Source organism: Schistocerca piceifrons, chromosome 1 (genome assembly GCF_021461385.2).
Source record: "Schistocerca piceifrons isolate TAMUIC-IGC-003096 chromosome 1, iqSchPice1.1, whole genome shotgun sequence".
Classification (NCBI taxonomy): Eukaryota; Metazoa; Arthropoda; class Insecta; order Orthoptera; family Acrididae; genus Schistocerca; species Schistocerca piceifrons.
The window spans coordinates 49,216,986-49,240,926 of record NC_060138.1 but is presented as its reverse complement, the minus strand read 5'-3'; the positions used below and the strand labels follow the sequence as shown (position 1 = coordinate 49,240,926).

The following is a 23,941-nucleotide window of genomic DNA, read 5'->3' as shown; positions in this document are numbered from 1 at the left end:
TCAGTTTTATTAAATTTTGGTAATTTACGACTGTTTAAATTTGACTTGAAGGTTGTGTCATTAGTATCTTATCTTGTGATCAGGCAAAAAATGATTGCTTGCGAGTTATAGTTAACATTTTCTGCCATCGCTGATAATGGTTCAGTATTCAAATTAATAATTTAATTACAATCTTAATTGTGCTTAATATAATTCAGTCTGTGAAGAATAAATTTGTATGTTGCACCGGTAAAAGTAAAAAAAGGGTCAAAGTTCCGAATTTAATTTTTATATTGCCATTTTTTTATTCTACAATTTTGTAATAATGAAAGTTGTTGTCTAGTTGAAATTAAAATTATGTACCAACCTCAACTTTGACCATCAGCAAAGATCCGTAGCTTCCTGCTTCCCTGAGTAGCTGTGTAATCTGAGCATTAGATAGCTCTCTTTTCCTTAGTCTATATTTCTATGAAAGTGTTCTGACAGTTCTCAAGTCTGTCTTCCATTATGTACCAATGTACCCTAGTAATAACACATACACTTCGAACTAAATTGTTTCAGTCAATTCACTGTATAGTTACATATAATTCTGTAACACATGTCCGAGAAATTAATGGCAGGTTCTCCTCTCTTACTAACACACACACACACACACACACACACAGGTGCATGTTGACTCACTTTCTTACTATCAGATAACTTTTGTACGTATAAAACTCTATTACTTCGGTAGTTACAGGCGTTTGACGAAGATATGGAAACATCACCGGAAATATATACTAGAACGTAAAGTAGATGCTAACCAAGCCAGCCCGTGGGACTGTTGTATTCGACCACGAACGGCAGATGTACAGTGCCCTTAATACCTTGCAAAAATTAACCATTGTCAGAACAGTATCGTGTGTAATTGTGAGTGCTCTCTGTCGAAGCTAAGAGAACGTGGGCAGATTGTTGATTCTCGTATGTGGATACGTCTGTCATCAATGGAGCCGCGCAACGCTGAAGAGTGTTTTTGCTGACTGATCGTGTCAGATGGTCTTTGAAGAAGACTGGGACGAAACGTAACAGGACGACAGCAGCAATAATCACTGTTGAACTAAATGTCGGGATCCCGAATACCGCGAGCACAAAAAAAAAAAAATCAAAAGGAGCTCCATAAGCGGGGTGCTACATGGCGAGCTGGAATTTCAGAACCGCACATTATGATGCAAATGCTCACAACATGGAAATGTTCTACCCAGTTCATAAAACCTGGACTATGGAATAATGGAAGAACATTTGGTCGCAGTAATCTTGATTCACACGTTTTCCAACTTCCGGCAGGGTTCGTGTCAGGTGTAAGCCGTACCAAGGCTACGATACAGACATGTTTTTGCCAATAGTGACATATAGCGGTGGTTTGGTGATGATTTTGCAGCCATGTCGTGGTAATCTCTGGGCAGCAGGGTCACTGTCCGAGGTAGCAGTACTAACAAGGATTATGTAACCATTCAGGCTGATCAGGCCCATCTCATGGTACAAAAAATACTTGTTTCCTGATTGTGATGCTGTGTTCGAAACCTACAGGGACCCTTTCCACATTTTTTATGGATAAGAAAATGTTTCTTGTAGCAGCATTCTGTCGCTTGGTTAAAATTCTTGATCGATGAGAGGGAAAAGTCTACTTTATTCTCCAGTGAAATCGTTGTAATTTAATTTCATTCAGTTTCGTTGGTATTCCCTGGGTGCCCCTTCTTCGAAATTAAACAGCTCATAGCGATACTGAAGCACTTCCCTCTTTATTGTTTCTGTGAGCTACCGAATGTTTCACATGAAATTCAGGCAGCTTTAAAATCCATTAATGCCAAGATTTATGGATTCCTCCTCACGAGTAATCTGCAAGCTGAAGCATTTCTACACACATGGTCATCCGTTTTATGATACAGAAATTAACATTAAATGCAATTACATATACCTTTTTGCTCTCTTATGACGAATTGTGTATCGCTCTCTTAATTAAAAGTCCCTGGTGAGCGAATTGCAATTACAGTACACGGAGATCCTGCTTGTTAACAGAAACGGAGAGCTTGGGTAGCTCTGTGCCCAGATCAAAAGGAGAAATGCAGGCAGCTGCTCTTTCTGTGGTGGCTGTAACAGAGCATAATTTGCTGAACTAACTCCAACACCAAAGACGCGGCAAGAAGATTCAGGACAGTTAGGGAGCTGTTGTGAAACATGGCTCCTCATTAGCCAGTATCTAACATTCCCGACTACTTACAGAGGGTATTATCGTTACCCTAACTAAGAGACCGTGTTAAGGAGACTTCTCTGACAAATGGACTATTCGAACAATAGATTTGGTTCTTTATTACGGTATGTTCCGTCATACATCATAAGAAAATTATTGCTTCCCATTAATATTCTCTTTATAATAGAATTATGAGCACTCCCAACATCGTTCACAGATTTTCACTCTATGTGACATTATCTTGATGCTAAATATAGCTGTTTCGCGTTGGTATAACATAATGACCTACGGAAGTTCAAGGAACGTTCAATTTTGTTTTATCTGGAATTCAGAGCCCAAGAAAAGTCTATAAAAGGCATTATTATCAGCATTGAATGCTATAATTATTTTATCACGCTGCTGATGACATACACTACATGATGAAAAGTATCAGGACACCTCCAAAGACATAGGTTTTTCATATTATGTGCATTGTGCTGCCACCTACTGTCAGGTACGCAATATCAGCGACCTCAGTAGTCATTAAACTTCGTGAGAGAGCAGAATATGGCCCTCTTCGGAACTCACGGGCTTCGAACGTGGTCAGGTGATTGAGTGTCACTTGTGTCATACGTCTATACCCGGAGATTTCTACACTCGTAAACAGCCCTAGCTCCACGGTTTCCGATGTGAACTGGAAACGTGAAGTGACAGGTGCAGTACAAAAACGTCTGTTGACTGACAGAGACCGCCGACAGTTGAAGAGGGTCGTAGTGTGTTACAGGCAGACATCTGTCCTGACCATCACACAGGCATTCCAAACTGCATCAGGATCCACTGCAAGTACTATGACAGTCAGGCGGGAGGTGAGAAAACCTGGATTTCTTGATAAATGCCAAACAACGCCTCGCTTGGTGTAAAGAGGGTAAACGTTGAACGATTAAACAGTGGAAAAAACGTTATATGGAGTGACGAATCACGGTACGTAATCTGACGATCCGATGGCATGGCGTGGGTATGGCGAATGCCCCGTGAACGTCATCTGCCAGCGTGTGTTGTGCCAACAGTAAAATTCGGAGGCGGTGGTGTTATGGTGTGGTCGTGTCTTTCATGGAGGGGGCTTGCACCCATTGTTGTTTTGCGTTGCACTATCACAGCACAGGTCTGCATTGATGTTTTAAGCACCTTCTTCCTTCCCACTGTCGAAGAGCAATTCGAGGGTGATATTTGCATATCTCAACATGATCGAGCTCCTGTTGATAACGCACGGCCTGTGGCGGAGTGGTTACACGACAATAACATTACTGTAATGGACTGGCGTGCATAGAGTCCTGACCTGAATCCTATATAACACTTTTGGGATGTTTTGGAAGGCCAACTTCGAACCAGGCCTCACTGACCGACATCGGTACCTCTCCTCAGTTCAGCACTCCGAGCAGAATGGGCTGCCGTTCCCCAAGAAACCTTCCAGCACCTGTTGCCTGTGAGAGTGGAAGCTGTCATCAAGGCTAAGAGTGAGTCAACACCGTATAGAATTCCAGGATTACCAATGGAGGGCATCACGCACTTGTAAGTCGTTTTCAGGTAGGTGTCCGGATACTTTTGATGATATGTATCCAACTCTCTTATTCTTTGACTTCTGCTGAAGCACGTAATGTGCACTGCGTCGTGTTCTATAATATAACTGACATTTGGAGGGCACTAAGTAAATGGCTAGATGCCGAAATAGCAAAGACATAAGGAACTTGACAAACCGAAGACGACCATGATGTCTTTTACAATTATTTAGAAAGAATGTATTATTCCCTACTCACTGCATCTGATTAGGAATACACGGTCCAAGTTGTAATGGTATCTGTGTGCTTAATGTCCGCACCCAAACAAAATTTGCATGTCAGTATAAATTTCCCGATTTCTCATTTAGTACCTAACTACAGTCCTAGTCATAAATGAAGTTGTTCTTCTGGGCACCGTAAAGGCATTCCGGTGAACTCAGCGCGACTTGGGTGCTTATGGTTTTGGCAGACCGGTAGCTTCTAAGTTTTCGGCTGATTTACATCGTCAAGCCCCTCAAATATTAAGCTCTGAGAACGCCTCTGCGACCACAGATCATCGTCACGATGGGAACGTATGCGTTGCAGAGAGCGGTCATTTTGGTCTACATGTCTTGGTTGCAGGCATTCTACAGATATTTATGAAAGTGTACATTTCATCGTGGCAATAAACTGATCACCAGAGAGATTAAATAGCTGTCGCGAGCAAAATCTAAGGCACCTGCCGCACCTCATTAGCGTTTTTCTCATCCAGATAAGCTGACCCACTCTCTGGATACACCTTTGTTCATCCAGCTAGTTAGTGAGTTGCACGTTCCAGGTATTATTTGAACGCTCCTTTTAAATGAAAGGATGTGGATCGAGACAGCTTACAAGATATTTATGTATGTTTAGAGTTAACGCTAATGAATATATCAATTTTTGTATCCACTCTTCAAAATACACTTTAAAACCAGCATTTTTTACCTGCTACCAGTTGTTCAACACAATTAAGTCCGTTGAAAGGGCGTAATTGACCAGGTGATGTGATTTTACGTTATATTTAAAACTAGCTTTGCTTCCTCTCAGATATTTTGTGTTATTGAGCAAATGAGCACTTTTTTTTTCCTGCGCATTGAACTCTTTTCTGAACAACTGACAAATTTATTAATGGGTATACAAAGGTGACTTGTACCTCTAGTGTTGCAGGTCTGAACGTCACTGTTCTTATGAAACTGCAATGTAATATTTACGACGTACTTCGTTAGCGAATATATTTGTTGTAATTGCTATAGTTAAGCACTTCCTTTCAGTTTGATGAGTTACCCCAGAAAACAACTTCATATGAAGTTATTGCATGGAGATGCGGAAAATATGTCAGGCGGTGGATACATTTATTTCCATGGCTAGTAATCGTACAAAGATCAAAAGTGGATGAAAATAACAATTTTAGCTGAGTTATTTGTTTCTTTCAGTTAAAGTTCTCTAAAATATGTACACTCAATATTTTGGATTATTCTGCCTTTTCTACTGACTCCTGTTCTTGTGCTATATCTCTTGTTGGTATGACACTACAGACCTGAACAGAGTGTTTTCTCAAGATTTAGGGAGAGTTCATTTCTCACAGAACCACTTAATAATTCATGAAAGACATTATTGATTTTTTGTTGCTTTCTTGATAATGATGTTTACCGTAACACTATTGTCGTTTGAAAAAAGCACATTTTTGCTTGACGAATGTTAACTGGAAGGTAATTCACATACACAGCAAATATCAGTGGAACGATAATTGAACCTGTTGGAATCTCATCTATTCCCCCCCCCCCCCCCCACTTCTTCCCACACGGCTGCCCAGGTCATTATAATTTTATCTTCGTCTAAGAATACTTGAAACATTCAGCACAACTGTTTGCGATCTGTTAGTTACCTATGAATCCAACCAATAGTGTGTAAAGTCATTAGTTAAGTTTCCCAAGAGATGAAAGTGATTTACATATTCAAAGGCGTTGGAAAGCTCACAAAAAACACAAACTGTCAATGTTACATTATTTAAGGCATTGAATATTTGGTGAGTGAACCTATAACCAATATCCTCTGTCGAGTAACATTCTGAAATCCAAGCAGTAATGTGCTATGTATATTATACAGGGTGAAACTTCCTGGCAGATTAAAATTGTGTTCCGGACCGAGACTCGAACTCGGGACCTTTGCCTTTCGCGGGCAAGTGCTCTACCAACTGAGCTACCCAAGCACGACTCACGACCCGTCCTCACAGCTTTACGTCCGCCAGTACCTCGCCTCCTACCTTCCAAACTTTACAGAAACTCTCCTGCGAAAGTTTGGAACGTAGGAGGCGAGGTACTGGCGGAAGTAAAGCTGTGAGGACGGGCCGTGAGTCGTGCTTGGGTAGCTCAGTTGGTAGAGCACGTGCCCGCGACAGGCAAAGGTCCCGAGTTCGAGTCTCTGTCCGGCACACAGTTTTAATCTGCCAAGAAATTTCATACCAGCGCACACTCCGCTATAGAGTGAAAATTTCACTCTAGAAACAACCCCCAGGCTGTGGCTAAGCCATGTCTCCGCAATATCCTTTCTTTCAGGACTGCTAGTTCTGCAAGGTTCGCAGGAGAGCTTCTGTAAAATTTGGAAGGTAGGAGGCGAGGTACTGGCGGAAGTAAAGCTGTGAGGACGGGGCGTGAGTCGTGCTTGGGTAACTCAGTTGGTAGAGCACTTACCCGCGAAAGGCGAAGGTCCCGAGTTCGAGTCTCGGTCCGGCACACAGTTTTAATCTGCCAGGAAGTTTCATATCAGCGCACACTCCACTGTAGAGTGATAATTTCATTCTATTATACAGGGTGTTACAAAGAGGTACGGCCAAACTTTAAGGAAACATTCCTCACACACAAATAAAGAAAAGATGTTATGTGGACATGTGTCCGGAAACGCTTAATTTCCATGTTAGAGCTCATTTTAGTTTCGTCAATATGTACTGTACTTCTTCGATTTATCGCCAGTTGGCCCAATTGAAGGAAGGTAATGTTGACTTCGGTGCTTGTGTTGACATGCGACTCATTGCTCTACAGCACTAGCATCAAGCACATCAGTAGGTACCATCAACAGGTTAGTGTTCATTACGAACGTGGTTTTGCAGTCAGCGCAATGTTTACAAATGCGGAGTTGTCAGATGCCCATTTGATGTATGGATTAGCAGGGGGAATAGCCGTGGCGCGGTACGTTTGTATCGAGACAGATTTCCAGAACTAAGGTGTCCCGACGGGAAGACGTTCGAAGCAATTGATCGGCGTCTTAGGGAGCACGGAACATTCCAGCCTATGACTCGCGACTGGGGAAGACCTAGAACAACGAGGACACCTGCAATGGACGAGGCAATTCTTCGTGCAGTTGACGATAACCCTAACGTCAGCGTCAGAGAAGTTGCTGCTGTACAAGGTAACGTTGAACACGTCACAGTATGGAGAGTGCTACGAGAGAACCAGTTGTTTCCGTACCTTGTACAGCGTGTACAGGCACTATCAGCAGCTGATTGGCCTCCACGGGTACACTTCTGCGAATGGTTCATCCAACAATGTGTCAATCCTCATTTCAGTGCAAGTGTTCTCTTTACGGATGAGACTTCATTCCAACGTGATCAAATTGTAAATTTTCACAATCAACATGTGTGGGCTGACGAGAATCCGCACGCAATTGTGCAATCACGTCATCAACACAGATATTCTCTGAACGTTTGGGCAGTGATGTCTTGATTGGGCCCCATGTTCTTCCACCTACGCTCAATGGAGCACGTTATCATGATTTCATACGGGATACTCTACCTGCGCTGCTAGAACATGTGCCTTTACGACACAACATGTGGTTCATGCAGGATGGAGCTCCTGCACATTTCAATGGAAGTGTTCGTACGCTCCTCAACAACAGATTCGGTGACCGATCGATTGGTAGAGGCGGACCAATTCTATGGCCTCCACATATTCCTGACCTCAACCCCCTTGACTTTCATTTATGGAGGCAATTGAAAGCTCTTGTCTACGCAACCCCGGTACCAAATGTAGAGACTCTTCGTGCTCGTATTGTGGACGGCTGTGATACAATACGCCATTCTCCAGGGCTGCATTAGCGCATCAGGGATTCCATGCGACGGAGGGTGGATGCATGTATCCTCGCTAACGGAGGACATTTTGAACATTTCCTGTAACAAAGTGTTTGAAGTCACGCTGGTACGTTCTGTTGCTGTGTGTCTCCATTCAATGACTAATGTGATTTTAAGAGAAGTAATAAGATGAGGTCTAACATGGAAAGTAAGCGTTCCCGGACACATGTCTACATAACATATTTTCTTTCTTTGTGTGTGAGGAATGTTTCCTGAAAGTTTGGTCGTACCTGTTTGTAACACGCTGTATATACTTCGTATGGCTTGAAGACCCAGCGTGTTGTTACAAAATGCAATATGCAACTATTTACATGTTTACAGACAGATACAAGTTTCGACCTTGATCTATGAGTAACATTAGTACTATTACAGATGGATGAGATGGATGTCCAGTGTTCTTATCCACTCAGCAGCTTCCTAAGTGGCCTGATGGATCTCCTCCATTGAACCACTGGACCTTCGAAGTTGGCCATAACGATGTGGCTGATGGTCTGAGGCACGTCTGCACAGTCTAAAGGTCTATCGGCAATCTTCCACTTCTATTCCAAATCTGACATCTGCCGTGTTTGGTTCTTACCCAGTTAACTGATGTCCAGATTTTCCTAGCTTGGTTGAAAGCAAGGGGTTGCTTGGTTTGAAGACAGCCAATCACTTCTTGGGATATCTTCTTTCCTAGAATCCCAGAGGAGTTCAGAAATATAAGCCTGAGATCTTCATGTAGACAGTCTCCATGTATTGGTAAGGATTGTCACAGCACTTATGCCATTCTTTCTTCAGTGCTAATGCTCTTCGGAGATGAGGAGGTGGAATGTTAGAAAGTACCGGTATCCACTTCTGAGGAGTAGACTGTACAGTGCCTAATATAATCCTCACTGTGTCATTCAGCTGGACATCTACCTTCTTTCAGTTTGGAACCGCGAGACCGCTACGGTCGCAGGTTCGAATCCTACCTTGGGCATGGATGTGTGTGATGTCCTTAGGTTAGTTAGGTTTAAGTCGTTCTAAGTTCTAGGGGACTGATGACCTCAGATGTTGAGTCCCATAGTGCTCAGAGCCTTCTACCTTCTTTCCATGGGTACTGTTATGCCATACTGGACTGCAGAATTCAGCTACTGGGTATAATAGGGCAAGTGCTGTAGTTCTGAGAGTAGATGCAGTGGGGCCCCAGCCTGTTACTGTGAGTTTGTGAAGAATTTTCTTACGGCTTTGGATTTTGGCAGATGTTTTGCTTAGATATGTACTGTTGGTCAAGGATCGATCCCAAATGACTCGTATATATAGGGTGAGGACTGAACTTCAGCACGTGGCCACGATATTGATATTGAGGGATAGAGTTGGCTTGTCTGTTGCTCAGTTGGAAGCTGCTGCCCTCTATTTTCGTCAAGTTTGATATCAGTGTCCGTGTTTCGAAGAACTTGACGAGTCTCTGAAGATCTTCTGTGAGCGCGATTTCGGATGCTGCGAAGTCATTGGATTGGGCTGTCAGTGCATGGTCGTCCGCGTATATAAACTTTCTAGCAGAAGTAGCTGGAAAATTCGTAGTGTATATGTTGAACTGCAATGGGGCATGGACCGATCCTCGTGTTAGTCCATCATTCAGTTTGTAAATTCTGCTTACGGTGCCGTTTAGGTGCACTTCAGTCGCTCTGCTGGCCAACATGTTTTTCACAAGGGTGGTAAGTTTTTTGCAGGGGCTTATTTTAAGGAATTTTGGGATACTCTCTTTTCCCCAAACTGTGTCGTATCGTGATATCAGGTCTCCATACTCAGCTACAGTCTTCTTGCGTTGCTGAAACCCTCTCTCTCTATGTGTCTTGTTAATTCTAGCACCTGGTCGGTACATCCGTTTTGGTCTAAAGCCAGCTTGCTCTATCTAGGGTTGCAGCCGAAATTCTGCTATGTATTATTCTTTCCAGCAGCTTAAAGCTGACAGACAGGAGGGAAATAGGCATTATCTCCACTTTTCCCAAGTTTCAGTACTGCGTCAATTTTAGCTCTTTTGAGTATTGGTGGTAGCTGTCCATTGCATAAGATGTTGTAAAATCTAGTAAACCATTCAGTTGTTCGAGGACCACAGTGTAATAGAAATTGTGTACAACTACCATCTAGTCCAACTGCTTTTGCTTTAGTGCAGATGAAACCTCAAAAGCTGTGATATCAAGAGAAAACTGGAAAGCTGCTTCAGCGTAGGACATCTTAGATTTTAATTCTGACCGAATTCTTTATGCCTCTTTCTTGTCATTGTCGGTAGGTATTTTTCTCTAACGAATCTGTTTGCTGTTGCATCTGGTTGCATCTTGGAGCACTTAGCACTGAATTTAGGAGTTCTGCTAACATGTTTCCGTAAAAGAGACCATGCTTTTCGGCTAGAGTGCTGAAAATTTGTATTTTCCACGAGACTGTTCCGTTTCTTTCCTCTTGCTGAGTCTACACAATTTAGTAGCTCATCTTCGATTTCAGGGTCACCGCTGAGTTTATGTTCTTCATACAACTCGTTACGTTTTAGATTACAACCAGGGACGTAAACCTTCCTGTGTGCTATTGGGATATGTTTCTTTGCGAAGGCACATACTAATCCCGTAAAACTCTTATAATTTTCAATGTTAGGCGCATACACTGTGTATTATGTTCCAATTCGCTAGTGAATTATGACCAGTTGGCTTTGGCAAAGTCCCAGCGTGGCAATGGGACGGATTTGATGGAAGGCATTCCTAGGCCGACTTTGACGAGTGCTCGTCTGTGCTGATTTCTTATGGAGTGGTCTAGAATCTTCCTGCTGCACTTCAGAGGTCTTCCGGATCAGTCCTTTGAGACAAAACACAGATCCGGTCTATAGTCCCTGTTGCTTCGTTGCTTCACGTCCGTGGGTTTAACCACAAAGTGCCACACACGTGACCCCTGGTTGGTGCCAAAAAAAGCAACAACGTTGGTTGCTGGACCCGAAGTTTTCCTTCAGGATATTTCAGTAACTGGAAGATACAGCAACAAGATGTGCTAAGTGGATAGTTTCTATTTAAACGTGAGATTTCTGAAGAGTTAATTACTTTTCTAAATGTTGGAAAGATCAGTAAGGTAACTGAACAATAATATTCTCTTTCTTACCAACTTTCCGACAAAAAGATAGGTTGGCTATGGAGGTCATTTTTCCAACAAAAGCTCTCACAGGATTATCGGTGGCCCATTGGCTTGAATTCACACTTAATCAATTACTCTTGGAAAATAACAATAAGTCTAAAGAAACAATAAATTGCTGCATATTACTGTTAATATTTATTGTAAAAACCAGAGAAAGGTGTTTTTTTGAGAGAGCTAACCACTCTATATAAATAAAGCACTATATCAGCTGAACACTTAGCTACTTGACATGGATTAGGAACGATATATTACATTACATGAGAAACGTCTACTGTTCTACAAGTAAAACAGATATAAATAAGATATCGCTTCGTGATTTACCCATTGTAATAGTGATTCAGAAATACCGTGCCCCTTCCAGGGGACAGCAAGATGGAAACCAGCACACACCAGCGTCTCGCTGGTGACCACGTTTCAGGCACCGCCTGGCACATCAGACACAAGCGCCTGCAAGCCAAACACCGATCCGCACTCCCCGTGCGTGTTCGTAAACGTTCCGGACAACAGAAACAACCGCAATAACAACCACAACACGCCGATTTGTTTTCCACAGAGCCTCTGGCCGCACCAACTAGAGGAGCCATGTCCGCTTCCAGCAGAGTGCTTTTCAACGACCACGGTGCTGTGGTTACTGGCACTATTTTCCTACACAATGTCTCACGCACACCAGCAGCTCTCACGTACCTGTGGGCAGCAACAGTATTTACTTCCGCGCTCAACCACGGAGCAGCACTTCGGTATGTTACTCAATTCCCCTTCGGCCCCTGAATCATTAATTACTCTCCTTGTTGAGACTGGAAATACCATCCTAATTTTCATTTGTAGATAACTTACTCCAAGAAGGTGCTTTGCTGTGTTGCACTCACTAATAAACTCGCTCTACATTGTTTATCTGGCCGGTGTTCTCTGCCACATTACTAATGAGTGACGAGGAATTTAGTGTCTACTAGCCACCCTCCCACTCCCTCTCCCGTCAAAGTTCCCGTCCCACATTGTCGACTAGGATAGAAGTTTGTAAGTCTCTGTCCCACCATTTGGTGACTTGTAAAAATTTTTCCCAGCCTCAGTGCAGTCTTTCCATCTTCAGTCCCACTATTGGCGACCTCTTTCACAACTTAAACACTCAATAATCATTCACCTTTTCATAAAAATTGCAAGAATGATAAAAGTCAAGACTGCTGAGGTGTTTCCAAAAGCCAAGTAGGTGCTTTATTCGCAACTACCGGTCTCCTGTCTGTGTAAATGCATCTTCAGGTTTATCTGCCAAGGATACAAATTACTGCGTCAAATTTTATGAAATGGTAGAATTACAGAACCATAGATAATTTTGACAGTCAAACAAACGACAATGAATAGTACCGCAATGATTATATTTTCACGTTGGTGCAGTGTCATAATAAAATTGAGTACTCCCAAAAGACATTTGTCAAAAGTGTTTTCCAAAAAAAGCATCAAGCCTACCTTCCAGTTCTCTAATCATCGAATGGGGTGCAAAACGGCAACTTACAGTGCGCTGTTACACCGTCTAAATCTTGAAACGGAAACTATTCAACGAGAATGCAGCACTATTCAGTATAGAGTGGCATGGAATGATTAGATAGCAATTTTGAGGAGAAGTTCCCGGCAACGAAAGGTGCACCTGCTCTGTCCATTCGTCGAACACTGTTGGCTCGGCCACAAGCTTGCTTCCATTTCATGAAAGTAGCGTCAGGCCATATTGTCCCAGAGTATAGTAGTTTTTGGTAGTAGATACAGGCATAAGAAAAAGGCCGAATATAATGAGTTGGTTTATGAGGTAGTCTGCAATAACTGACCCCAGAAATTTGTAGTATTACTGGGTGCAATTTCAATATGAGTATACAGTTTAAAGATCATTGAAATCTTGCCTGTTCCAATATCAGCTATCTCAGTCCATCTGGAAGAAACAAGTCACTCTACATCCAACTTTGAGAAGAATTCACGCATTGTGTTTAACAAATCAAAAGGAACTTTTTAAAATGTTTCTGAGGAAATAATTATAGTTGGGGCATCAAAGCGAGGCAAGGGAACGTTCAACTTCGAATAATGAGATTAAACTGAAACACTACGATATCCTATCGAATTTTCGTTACCTGAGTAATTGCCAGTATTTACTAAAAGAGCTTTCAAATTAATCTTGCAATTGCATAATACTAAAAGAGTAATCCTTCGTTAATTTTACAATATTGAGGTACTAATGTATACCAGTCTATATTTCATCTTTTATATGCAACGAATTAAGCATTTCTTTAAAGTTATGTAATGCTATTCCTAGCTTTCGGTTGTTCTCCTACCTATGGTTTCCTTATTGCAACTATTCATCTCTTTACTTTGTTTTCCGCACAGCCTTCCATTTTCCAGTGCATTGCCAGCCTCTTCAGGCTGCTTTCACTTATCAGACTGTAAGGAATGCGGCAGCCGTACGGATATTTTACGGGATTTTAAGTTTTACTTACATCTGTTTTATGCAGCTAGTGTCTATCGAATACTGTAATGTATCCTACGGGGTCTTACCCAGTACGGCATTTTTCAAATTTCTTCCATTCTTGATAGTTTTAATTTTTGGATATCTTCCAGTGTACACAATACAATCCATAGAGTTACCAGAGTTTTATGCATTTTACCCCGGTTTACATTAATGTCCCATTCATTATTTGTGTTCGCCCACTTTTTTGTAGGCCTGGCTCATTCAGTAGTCATTCTTTGTACAAGGCTGACAAACATCTTTTGGATGTACTCAGTTTTATAATGACAGCTCACCAATGTGGTTTGCCTGGAAATCTGTAACCGTCTACCTACATTCTGAAAACATAACCATTGTGACTACTTGTCGCTTGTGTTTGGTGAATGGCAATATTAACTATGGATATGTAATTCTACGATTTCATATAATTAAAGTGATTTTTATTCTTGGCGGATAAACCTGAAGAGTTAAAATATGGCTTCCCGGCCATTGACCGTCTTGTGCGAACGCACACGCTATGCCCGAACTCGTACGGAAATCGGTACCTGCAAATAAAGCACCATCACAAAGCTACGTTTGGAAACACCTCATCATTTTGGAATTTTTAATTTTTATGACACTTTGAATGGATATCGAGTGTTGAGTATTTCTTGTTGTCATTCACAATTTCTCTGATTTGTATTTGTGCTCCTCAAAGCTTTGTTTACATTTGATAGCAGTCATGTGGAGTCCTACTATTTTGGGACGAATAAACTTTTTCACCTGTCCCTGTGCCACGTCTCTACGCTTAGTCCCATATTATTCGAGGGAAAGAATTTTTCTGTTCTCAGCACCTTCAATAGCTCCAGTGCCACTTGAAGTTTCGTCCCAGGGTATTTGCCGACGAGGTATTTCCTTTTCGACTCAGTTTCTTGCCTATCCAGGTAGAGAGTATCTTCGTGTGGCTTCGTCTCATCATCGGCGAAGACTTTAGCGTTTCGTTCCACCATTTCGTGACAATGGTCAACGTTTTCATCGGCCCCAGTACCACCGCATCCCATCAGTTGGCAACGAGGCAGTATCGCCTTTGGTCTCTGCGACGCCTTATGACATCCTCACCTGTCAACTGACAGAAATGTAGAAGTCCATTTACATCGCCTACAATACCGCCTTGGGCCCCAACCCTTCCTCTCAACATTTCAGCAGAAGCTGGTCGACATAAACACGATATTGGATGTTCACATTTGCCATCACCGACGCGCCTCTATAGCCAACGAACTCCAAACTGTGCTGTCGCAGCTTCTTTCTGCTGGCACGGTCCCGGAATCCTCGACCGAGTCATTCCTCATGTGTGGACCTCACAGCGAGTCCCACCAGCGAACCTCAAAACCGTGCATAATTCAAGCAAGCAGATTCCTATCCATTTTCCTGTACCTAATACACTCACAGATTTTACCAATATGCTTTCGTTGCTTACTTCACTGGTGCTCCCACCCACTACCACTATTATGTTCTGTCCCACGCGTTACCACACCCAGCTATGCCTTCTGGACTCAATATATTTACATCCCAATTTCTTTCACACCCATTTCTGCCCTTAGGGTACAATCATTGTACATCCCTAGTACTTCTACACCCGTCTGTGCTCTCTCGGCACAGTGCTCTCGCTTCCAACTATCTCCTCAAGGACAATAATTTTACATCTATTTATGACGGTAGTATCTGTTCCCGAAAGAACAGTTACCGTGGATGACCATGCAGCTTTGCTAGAAATGAAATGATAATGAAATGGACACCCTAACTGCAAACAGGCGTTGATGTACTTCGTTGGGGACATGTTGAAAATGTGTGCCCCGACCGGGACTCGAACCCGGGATCTCCTGCTTACATGGCAGACGCTCTATCCATCTGAGCCACCGCGGGCACCGAGGATAGTGCGTCTACAAGGACTTATCCCTTGCATGCTCCCTGTGAGATCCACATACCCAACATGTCCACACCACTACATTCGTAGTGCGCCTAATAGATGTTTCCCGTCATACTCATTACTCGAGACAGATTAATCTACCAAGTTCCGTACGAGTTCGGGCATAGCGTGTGCGTTCGCACAAGACGGTCAATGGCCGGGAAGCCATATTTTAACTATATATCCCGGGTTCGAGAGTCCCGGTCGGGGCACACATTTTCAACATGTCCCCAACGAAGTACATCAACGCCTGTTTGCAGCTAGGGTGTCCATTTAATTATCATTTCAATTTTACATCTCATGTTTTCCAGCACTCATCAGTGCATTCAGGATGCAACTGTTGTACATCTTAGGGGCTCTCGCACTTACATACTCCCTCTGGGTGTAGTTTTCTACTGTGCTTTTCATTATGCTCTGGCAGTCCCATCACCCATCCAAATGCGTTGCATCTCCTGCTGTATTTGGTATCCCAGCAGATTCGCTCCACACGGCTCTCTCCTTGACTACTGCCAGGCTTTCCAACACTACAGGTAGCCCCACACCAGTGCGCCTTGGGTGCAGAACTCCGACCTCCATCCATGGTTGCTGGACTTCTCTTAGGGCATTTCCCAATCGTAGCTCTTTGTCTGGGCAGGCGCTCGCTGTGTCCATAGCACATCGATCAGAATTCTCGCTAAGGAACAATCGTCTTCAGTCGCCTTGCAGCGTTTTAGCTTCTGATCTCTTTCGGGCTTAAGGCAGTGACTTTACTTCTTCAGACTTTGGGTTATACCGACTAAGTATTAATTGTGTTATTAACGTCCAACCTTTCAAAATGAACTTAGAGTTGATCATTTTTTACTCATTATGGTCTTTATCCAGTTACTCATAATCTGCTCTCCTTTTTGAGATTTAAAGTACCAACAAGGAGCGTTTGTGTGTGTATTTATTAATGAAATGGTTCCACAATGTTAACCTGGACAGTGTTCTCATTTTACCTCCACCAGTATAAGACACATCTAATGTGATTTCAATTTGCGTGGCATCCTTGGATGGTTATCTAGGTCTGCTAGGCAAATTCTAAAGTTGTGGTTCTGGAAGTTAATCCCGGATGTGTGGCTGCACCGCTGCCTTAGAACACATGCGCCCACTTGAGATGTACCAAATACCTATTCAGCATGGATGTCAACAAGAATCCTACTTTTACGTTCTAATGTAACGAGAAATTTGTCTCCATTATCTCCATCTCAACAGTATATATATATATATATATATATATATATATATATATATATATATATATATATATATAATTATTCAGATAGTGAAGGGAGCCGAACATTTAGTAGTCATGGGTGACTGGAATTCGAGTGTAGTTAAAGGGGAGAGAAGGAAACATAGTAGGTGAGTATGGATTGGGGTTAAGAAATGAAAGAGGAAGCCGCCTGGTAGAATTTTGCACAGAGCGTAACTTAATCATAGCTAACACTTGGTTCAATAATCATAAAAGATGGTTGTATACATGGAAGAATCACGGAGACACTAAATGGTATAGGATAGATTATATAATGGTAAGACCAGGTTTTAAATTGTAAGACATTTCCAGGGGCAGATGTGGACTCTGAACACAATATATTATGAACTGCAGATTAAAATTGAAGAAACTGCCAAAAGGTGGGATTTTACGGAGATGGGACCTGGATAAATTGACTAAACCAGAGGTTGTACAGAGTTTCAGGGAGAGCATAAGGGAACAATTGACAGCAGTGGGGGACAGAAGTACAGTACAAGAAGAATGAGTAGCTCTGAGGAATGAAGTAGAGAAGGCAGCAGAGGATCAAGTAGGTAAAAAGACGAGGGCTAGTAGAAATCCTTGGGTAACAAAAGAAATACTGAATTTCATTTATGAATGGAGAAAATATAAGAACGCTGTAAATGAAGCAGGCAAAAAGGAATACAAACGTCTCAAAAATGAGATCGACAGGAGGTGCAAAATGGCTAAGCAGGTATGGCTAGAGGACAAATGTAAGGATGTAGAGGCTTATCTCACTAGGGGTAAGATAGATACAGCCCACAGGAAAATTAGACCTTTGGAGAAAGGAGAACCACTTGTATCAATATCAAGAGCTCAGTTGGAATCCCAGTTCTAACCGAAGAAGGGAAAGCAGAAAGATGGAAGGAGTATATAGAGGGTCTATACAAGGGCGATGTACTTGAGGGCAATATTATGAAAATAGAAGAGAATGTAGATGAAGATGAAATGGGAAATACGATAGTGCGTGAAGAGTTTGATAGAGCACTGAAAGACCTGAGTCGAAACAAGGCCCCGGGAGTAGACAACATTCCATTAGAACTACTGACGGCCTTGGGAGAGCCAGTCCTGACAAAACTCTACCATCTGGTGAGGAAGATGTATGAGACAGGCGAAGTACCCTCAGACTTCAAAAAGAATATAATAATTCCAATCCCAAAGAAAACAGGTGTTGACAGATGTGAAAATTACCCAACTATCAGTTTAATAAGTCACAGCTGCAAAACATTAACGCGAATTCTTTACAGACGAATGGAAAAACTGGTGGAAACCGACATCTGGGAAGATCAGATTGGATTCCGTCGAAATATTGGAACACGTGAGGCGATACTGACCTTACGACTTATCTTAGAAGAAAGAGTAATCAAAGACATACCTACGTTTCTAGCATTTGTAGACTTAGAGAAAGCTTTTGACAATGTTGACTGGAATACTCTCTTCCTAATTCTAAAGGTGGCAGGGGTAAAATACAGGGAGAGAAAGGCTATTTACAATTTGTACAGAAACCAGATGGCAGTTATAGGATTCGAGGGGTATGAAAGGGCAGCAGCGGTTGGGAAGGGAGTGAGACAGGGTTGTAGCCTGTCGCCGATGTTATTCAATCTGTATATTGAGCAAGCAGTAAAGGAAACATAAGAAAAATTCGGAGTAGGTATTAAAATCCATGAAGAGGAAATAAATACTTTGAAGTTCGCCGATGACATTGTAATTCTGTCACAGACAGCAAAGGACTTGGAAGAGCAGTTGAATGGAATGGACAGTCTCTTGAAAGGAGGATATAAGATGAAGATCAACAAAAGCAAAACGAGGATAATGGAATGTAGTCGAATTAACTCGGGTGAAGCTGAGGGAATTAGATTAGGAAATGAGACACAAAGTAGTAAAGGGGTTTTGCTATTTGGGGAGCAAAATAACTGACGATGGGCGAAGTAGAGAAGATATTAAATGTAGACTGGCAATGGCAAGGAAAGCGTTTCTGAAGAAGAGAAATTTGTTAACATCGAGTATAGATTTAAGAGTCAGGAAGTCGTTTCTGAAAGTATTTGTATGGAGTGTAGCCATGTATGGAAGTGAACATGGGCGATAAATAGTTTGGACAGGAAGAGAATAGAAGCTTTCGAAATGTGGTGCTACAGAAGAATGCTGAAGATTATATGGGTAGATCACATAACTAATGAGGAGGTATTGAATAGAATTGGAGAGTGGAGGAATTTGTGGCACATATTGACGAGAAGAAGGGACTGGTTGGTAGGACATGTTCTGAGGCATCAAGAGATCACAAATTTAGCAGTGGAGGGCAGCGTGGAGAGTGAAAATCGTAGAGGGAGACCAAGAAATGAATACGCTAAGCAGATGCAGAAGGATGTAGGTTGCCGTAGGTACTGAGAGATGAAGAAACTTGCACATGATAGGGTAGCATGGAGAGCTGCATGAAACCAGTCTCAGGACTGAAGACCACAACAACAACAACTCAACAGTATCAGTGATCGCCTAGCGCATTACCTTCCCTCGTAGCCATTGCATGTGCTTAATCAACCAATAGGAAGAGACAGTTCAAAACCCATACCAACCTCAGACATTGTTTATGTTTATTTGTACTCCGCTTCCGGGGGACTTTTGCAGCGTTGCTCTCCATATCTATGCCTACAGTCCATACTGTTCGGTCACAATGACTACAAGAATGCTGTCGCTCGTCAAAGATAGTTTGGGCTGAGAACCGAAAACTTGGCAATCTTATCATTCGTTTGCCGAGAGTCGATCCGTGCCAGCGATTATTCATTTCCTGACGTTATGCTGATTTGCTTCTTGGCTGCATTCCCAAGCTGACTGTGCAGTTTGAAGATGTAGGTACAGCATTTGTTAATAGTATGAAGTGTTAATTTAGTATTTCGTTTGGAATTTGTATTTCTGAGTATCTCACATTTATATGGTTACTTGTGCAAAAAATTGTTCAAATGGCTCTGAGCACTATGGGACTTAACATCTGTGGTCATCAGTCCCCTATAACTTAGAACTATAACCTAATAACTTAAGGACATGACACACATCCAAGCCCGAGGCAGAATTCGAACCTGCCACCATAGCGGTCACGCAGTTCCAAACTGAAGCGCCTAGAACCGCACGGCCACACCGGCCAGCTTTACTTGTGCATCTTGGATACCGAGTTCATTGGGTTACTTCACCTGTTTCTTTGAAAATACAATTTGCTCAGAGGAGGAGATCTGGAGTAGTCCATCTTTCAGTCTTCCAACGATGTCAATGCAAGTCCCACAATATTAGCTTCAGTTTTTCATGTTAACTTTTACTTTTTTTATTTTCCAGGTGTAACATGGAAATAAGATTACATGTGGTTTTTAAATTTCAATATAAATTTAAGAATTTATGAAATCGACTTCCATTCACGTAACCTAATTCCTACGACTTCCCCCATCATTAGACGACCCTGATTTAACAAATATAATCAGGGATACACTAAGAATTTGTTTTAGTTTCATGGCGTTTCTAATGTGCCCACTGACCAAATAATTAATGGAATGTCACATTACATGAAAAGTCTTTTATTTTGGTGGGAGTGGGTAGCGCACGCCGGTTTTAGTCTAAACTCAAACCATTACTAATGCAGATTTGTTTCAAAACATTAAGAGGCTTCATTGAGATTTAATGATCGAACCTGGTTTTAAATAAAGAACTGTTTAGCAGCAACTCACGCTAGCTGAAATGTCATGTTTTCTAGTTACATGCTGTGACGCACTATCCATAAGAAATATATTTAATCGTATGGAGACAAGTCGACATTAAGTCATCATGAAATTCCCGATATTCCCGAAAGCTGCAGGGCACCACTGTATCATGAAGACCTTTCACAATTCTGTCGCATCATAGTTTACTAGACATTAGCCTTGGCGGACTACAGTATCAAACAAAACAGGAAGAAACTGTGATGGAGAAGCCATCTTGTCCTATAATCAAAACAGGAGCGACACCGATACTGTGAAATTTGCCGGTATATTTATTTATTTTTATATATTTATTTAACCCGATCAGATTAGGGCCATCAGGCCCTCTCTTACATCGGACCAGTCTTCCACACATGCAGCATTTCACACATCAGAGTTACATCATGAACATAGTTTAAATGACAAAATTAGCGTACTCTAGTGACACTATAAATAAACAGTAGTGACTAAGACCTAATAAAGTAAATGCGGAAATATTTTTACAACAGGTGCTATACATACAGATTATGATAAAAGCAATAATAATAACAGTAAAACAAAAAATCAAATAATAATGATAAACATGACTAAGACATAATAAAGTAATTTCTGGCAGTATTTTTACATCAGGTGCTACACATACAGATTATGGTGAAAGCAATAATAATAACAGTAAAAAAAATCAAATAATAATGACAAACATGAGAAAGATTGGCAATAGTAATGAAGGTTGGTGCAGATGTACATTAATATCTTCGTGTGTAAAGTAGATGATTATTAGTATAGCGAGTTTTGGGTAAGGGAGATTTAAGGAGGGGGAAAGAGGGAAGTAATGAGGTGAAGTGCACTCATGTACAGAGGAGGGCATTGCTGTTGCTTAAGTAGATACGTCATTAACTGTTTTTTGAAGCCGGTCGTGTTTTTAAGTTCTCTAATAGTTTAACCGATGTGCCTTTGCAGTTTGTTCTTCCAAGCTTTAAGCCAAGTTCATTCCAGATATATTACGTAAATTGTCATATTGACATGTTTGTGGGAAATCACAGTTCATTGGTATAGAATTTATCTACATTAGCAGTTAATATCCTTCAAAATCTGAAGAGAACTTTTCATAGAAACATATGACGTGCCACGCACACGTGCCCTTAGCGTTGTTGTATATTACAGAGAAACGTTCTATTGCGTACATCTGATTGCTCGTTTGAAAATTACTGAACTCTACGGCGATATACGACGGTACACAATAATTGTGAGCTATCGATTTTCTACCACAATGGAGAACGCTGGCCTTGGGGGATTGAACGTACATGTGTCAAGATATTCCTGTCATCTACCATCTTTCACTTACGGAAAACGTTTCTGTCACTCTGTAAGTGCTTAAGGATATTTATGATATACGATCATGAGTTGCACATAGATGTCGGTAGCCAATGTAACAGTTCAGATACCAAGTAAGTAAACTGGTATTACTTTTTGCACTGAGACACGAACCCATATACATGTTTTAACAAAAGTTTACGTTTAATGTGTAGTTTAATAGTTCAATGGAAATTTTATTTACAATAGCGACGTACGTTATTTAATCATGGCAACTTTATTCAAGCCGCAACTGCTTTATTTCGTACATTTAATTTCACGTATTACATATGCCCAGAATGTACAGTGAGATAATATAAGTTAGTCAGGTAGTTAAAGCAGAAGAAAATTTAATTGTAGCTGTGGACTGAAATTAGATTGTAGGAAAAGGAAGAGAAGGAAAAATAGTAGCTAAATGCGGACTGGGCGAAAGGAATGAGAGAGGAAGCCTACTGGTACAATTTTGAACAGAGCATTATTTAATCATCGCTAACACTTGGTTTAACAATCATGCATAGATGGTGTGTACCTCAGATCGATTACATGATTGTAGGACAGAGATTTTGGAACCAGGTTTTAATCTATAAGATCGGTAGATTAAAATTGAAGGAATTGTAAAAATGTAGAAAAGGTAGAAAATTAAGGAGATGGGATGAGGATAACTCGAAAGAACCAGAGTTTCCTGAGTATTTCAAAGGAGCATTAGGCTACGATTAACTACGACAGGTGAACGGAATGCAGTAGAAGACGAATGGGTAGCTTTGAGAGACGAAATACTAAACACAGCAATAGCTCAATGAAGTAAAACGACAAGGCCTAGTAGAAATCCTTTGGTACCACAAGAAATACTGAATTTAGTTTATAAAAGGAGGAAATATGAAAATGCAACAAATTAAGATGCGAAAGGTAATACAAACCTTTAAAATTGAGCCTGACAAAGTGCAAAATGGCTAGGCAAGATGGGCGGAAGGACTAATATAAGATAAGAAGTATATGCATTTAGGGGAAGATAGATACCGCCTGCAGAAAAATTAAAAAGACTTTAGGAGAAAAAAGAAGCAGCTATATGAGCATCAGTAGCTCAGATGATAATCCACTAATAAGCAAAGAATCGAAAGCTGAAAGGTGGATGATGTATATAGAGGGTTCATACGAGGGAAATTAGTTTGAAGGCAATTATATGGAAAGGGAAGAAAATGTCGGTGAAAATGAGATAGGAGGTTCGATACTGCAAGAAAAATTTTACAGAGCATTGAAATACCAAAGTAGAAACCAGGCACTGGGGTCAGAAGACATTCAGCCACAACTATTTATAGCCTTCGGAGAGCCAGTCACGAGGAAACTCTTCTACCTGATGTGCAAGACGTATGAGACAGGCGAAATGTTCTCAGACTCCAAGAAGAGCGTAATAATTGTAATTCCAAAGAAATCAGGTGCTGAGTAATGTGAATAGTACCAAACTATCACTTTAATAAGTCATAGTTGGTAAAACGTACAGGAATTTGTTACAGAACAATGGAAAAACTGAATGAAGTCAACCGCGGTGAAGATCAATTTGGACTTGGAGAAATGCATGAACACACAAGGACACACTGACGCTACATCTTATCTTAGATGTTAGGTTAAGGAAAGGTAAACACACGTTTATAGCTTTTTTATATTAGGAAAAAACTTTGAACAATGTTAGTTGCAATACTCTCATTGAAAATCTGAAGTTATCTGGTGTTATAGAAGAGAGGGAAAGGTCACATTTAACTCGTAGAGAAACCAAGCAACTATAGCAAGAGTCAATGGGCATGGAAGGGAAGCAGTATTTGAGAAGGGAGAGAGACAGGCTTGTGGCCTAACCGCGATGTTTTTCAGTCTGTACATTGGGCAAGCAGTAAAGGAAACGAAAGGAAATTTGCTCTGGGAGAAAGAAAAGATTTTCGGTTTTCAGGCAACGGTGTATTTCTGTGAGAGATAGCGAAGGACTTGGATGAGTAGTTTTTACGGAATGGACAGCGTCTTGAAACGAGAATATAAGATGAACATCAACAAAAGCAAAACATGGGTAATGGAATATAGTAGAATTAAATGAGGTGATCCTGAGAGAATTATATTAGGAAACGAGGCACTAAAAGTAACAGACGAGTTT

The 23,941-nt window shown here is 41.3% G+C and overlaps 2 non-coding genes across 2 annotated transcripts; both read right to left on the bottom strand.

The window, feature by feature from the left end:
- Nucleotides 1-5,893: 5,893 nt before the first annotated feature.
- On the bottom strand, nt 5,894-5,968 carry Trnas-cga. Its single transcript has one exon. It is a non-coding gene; the product is annotated as a tRNA-Ser (tRNA).
- A 9,359-nt stretch (nt 5,969-15,327) lies between these two features.
- Trnat-ugu lies at nt 15,328-15,402 on the bottom strand. Its single transcript has one exon. It is a non-coding gene; the product is annotated as a tRNA-Thr (tRNA).
- Nucleotides 15,403-23,941: the final 8,539 nt, after the last annotated feature.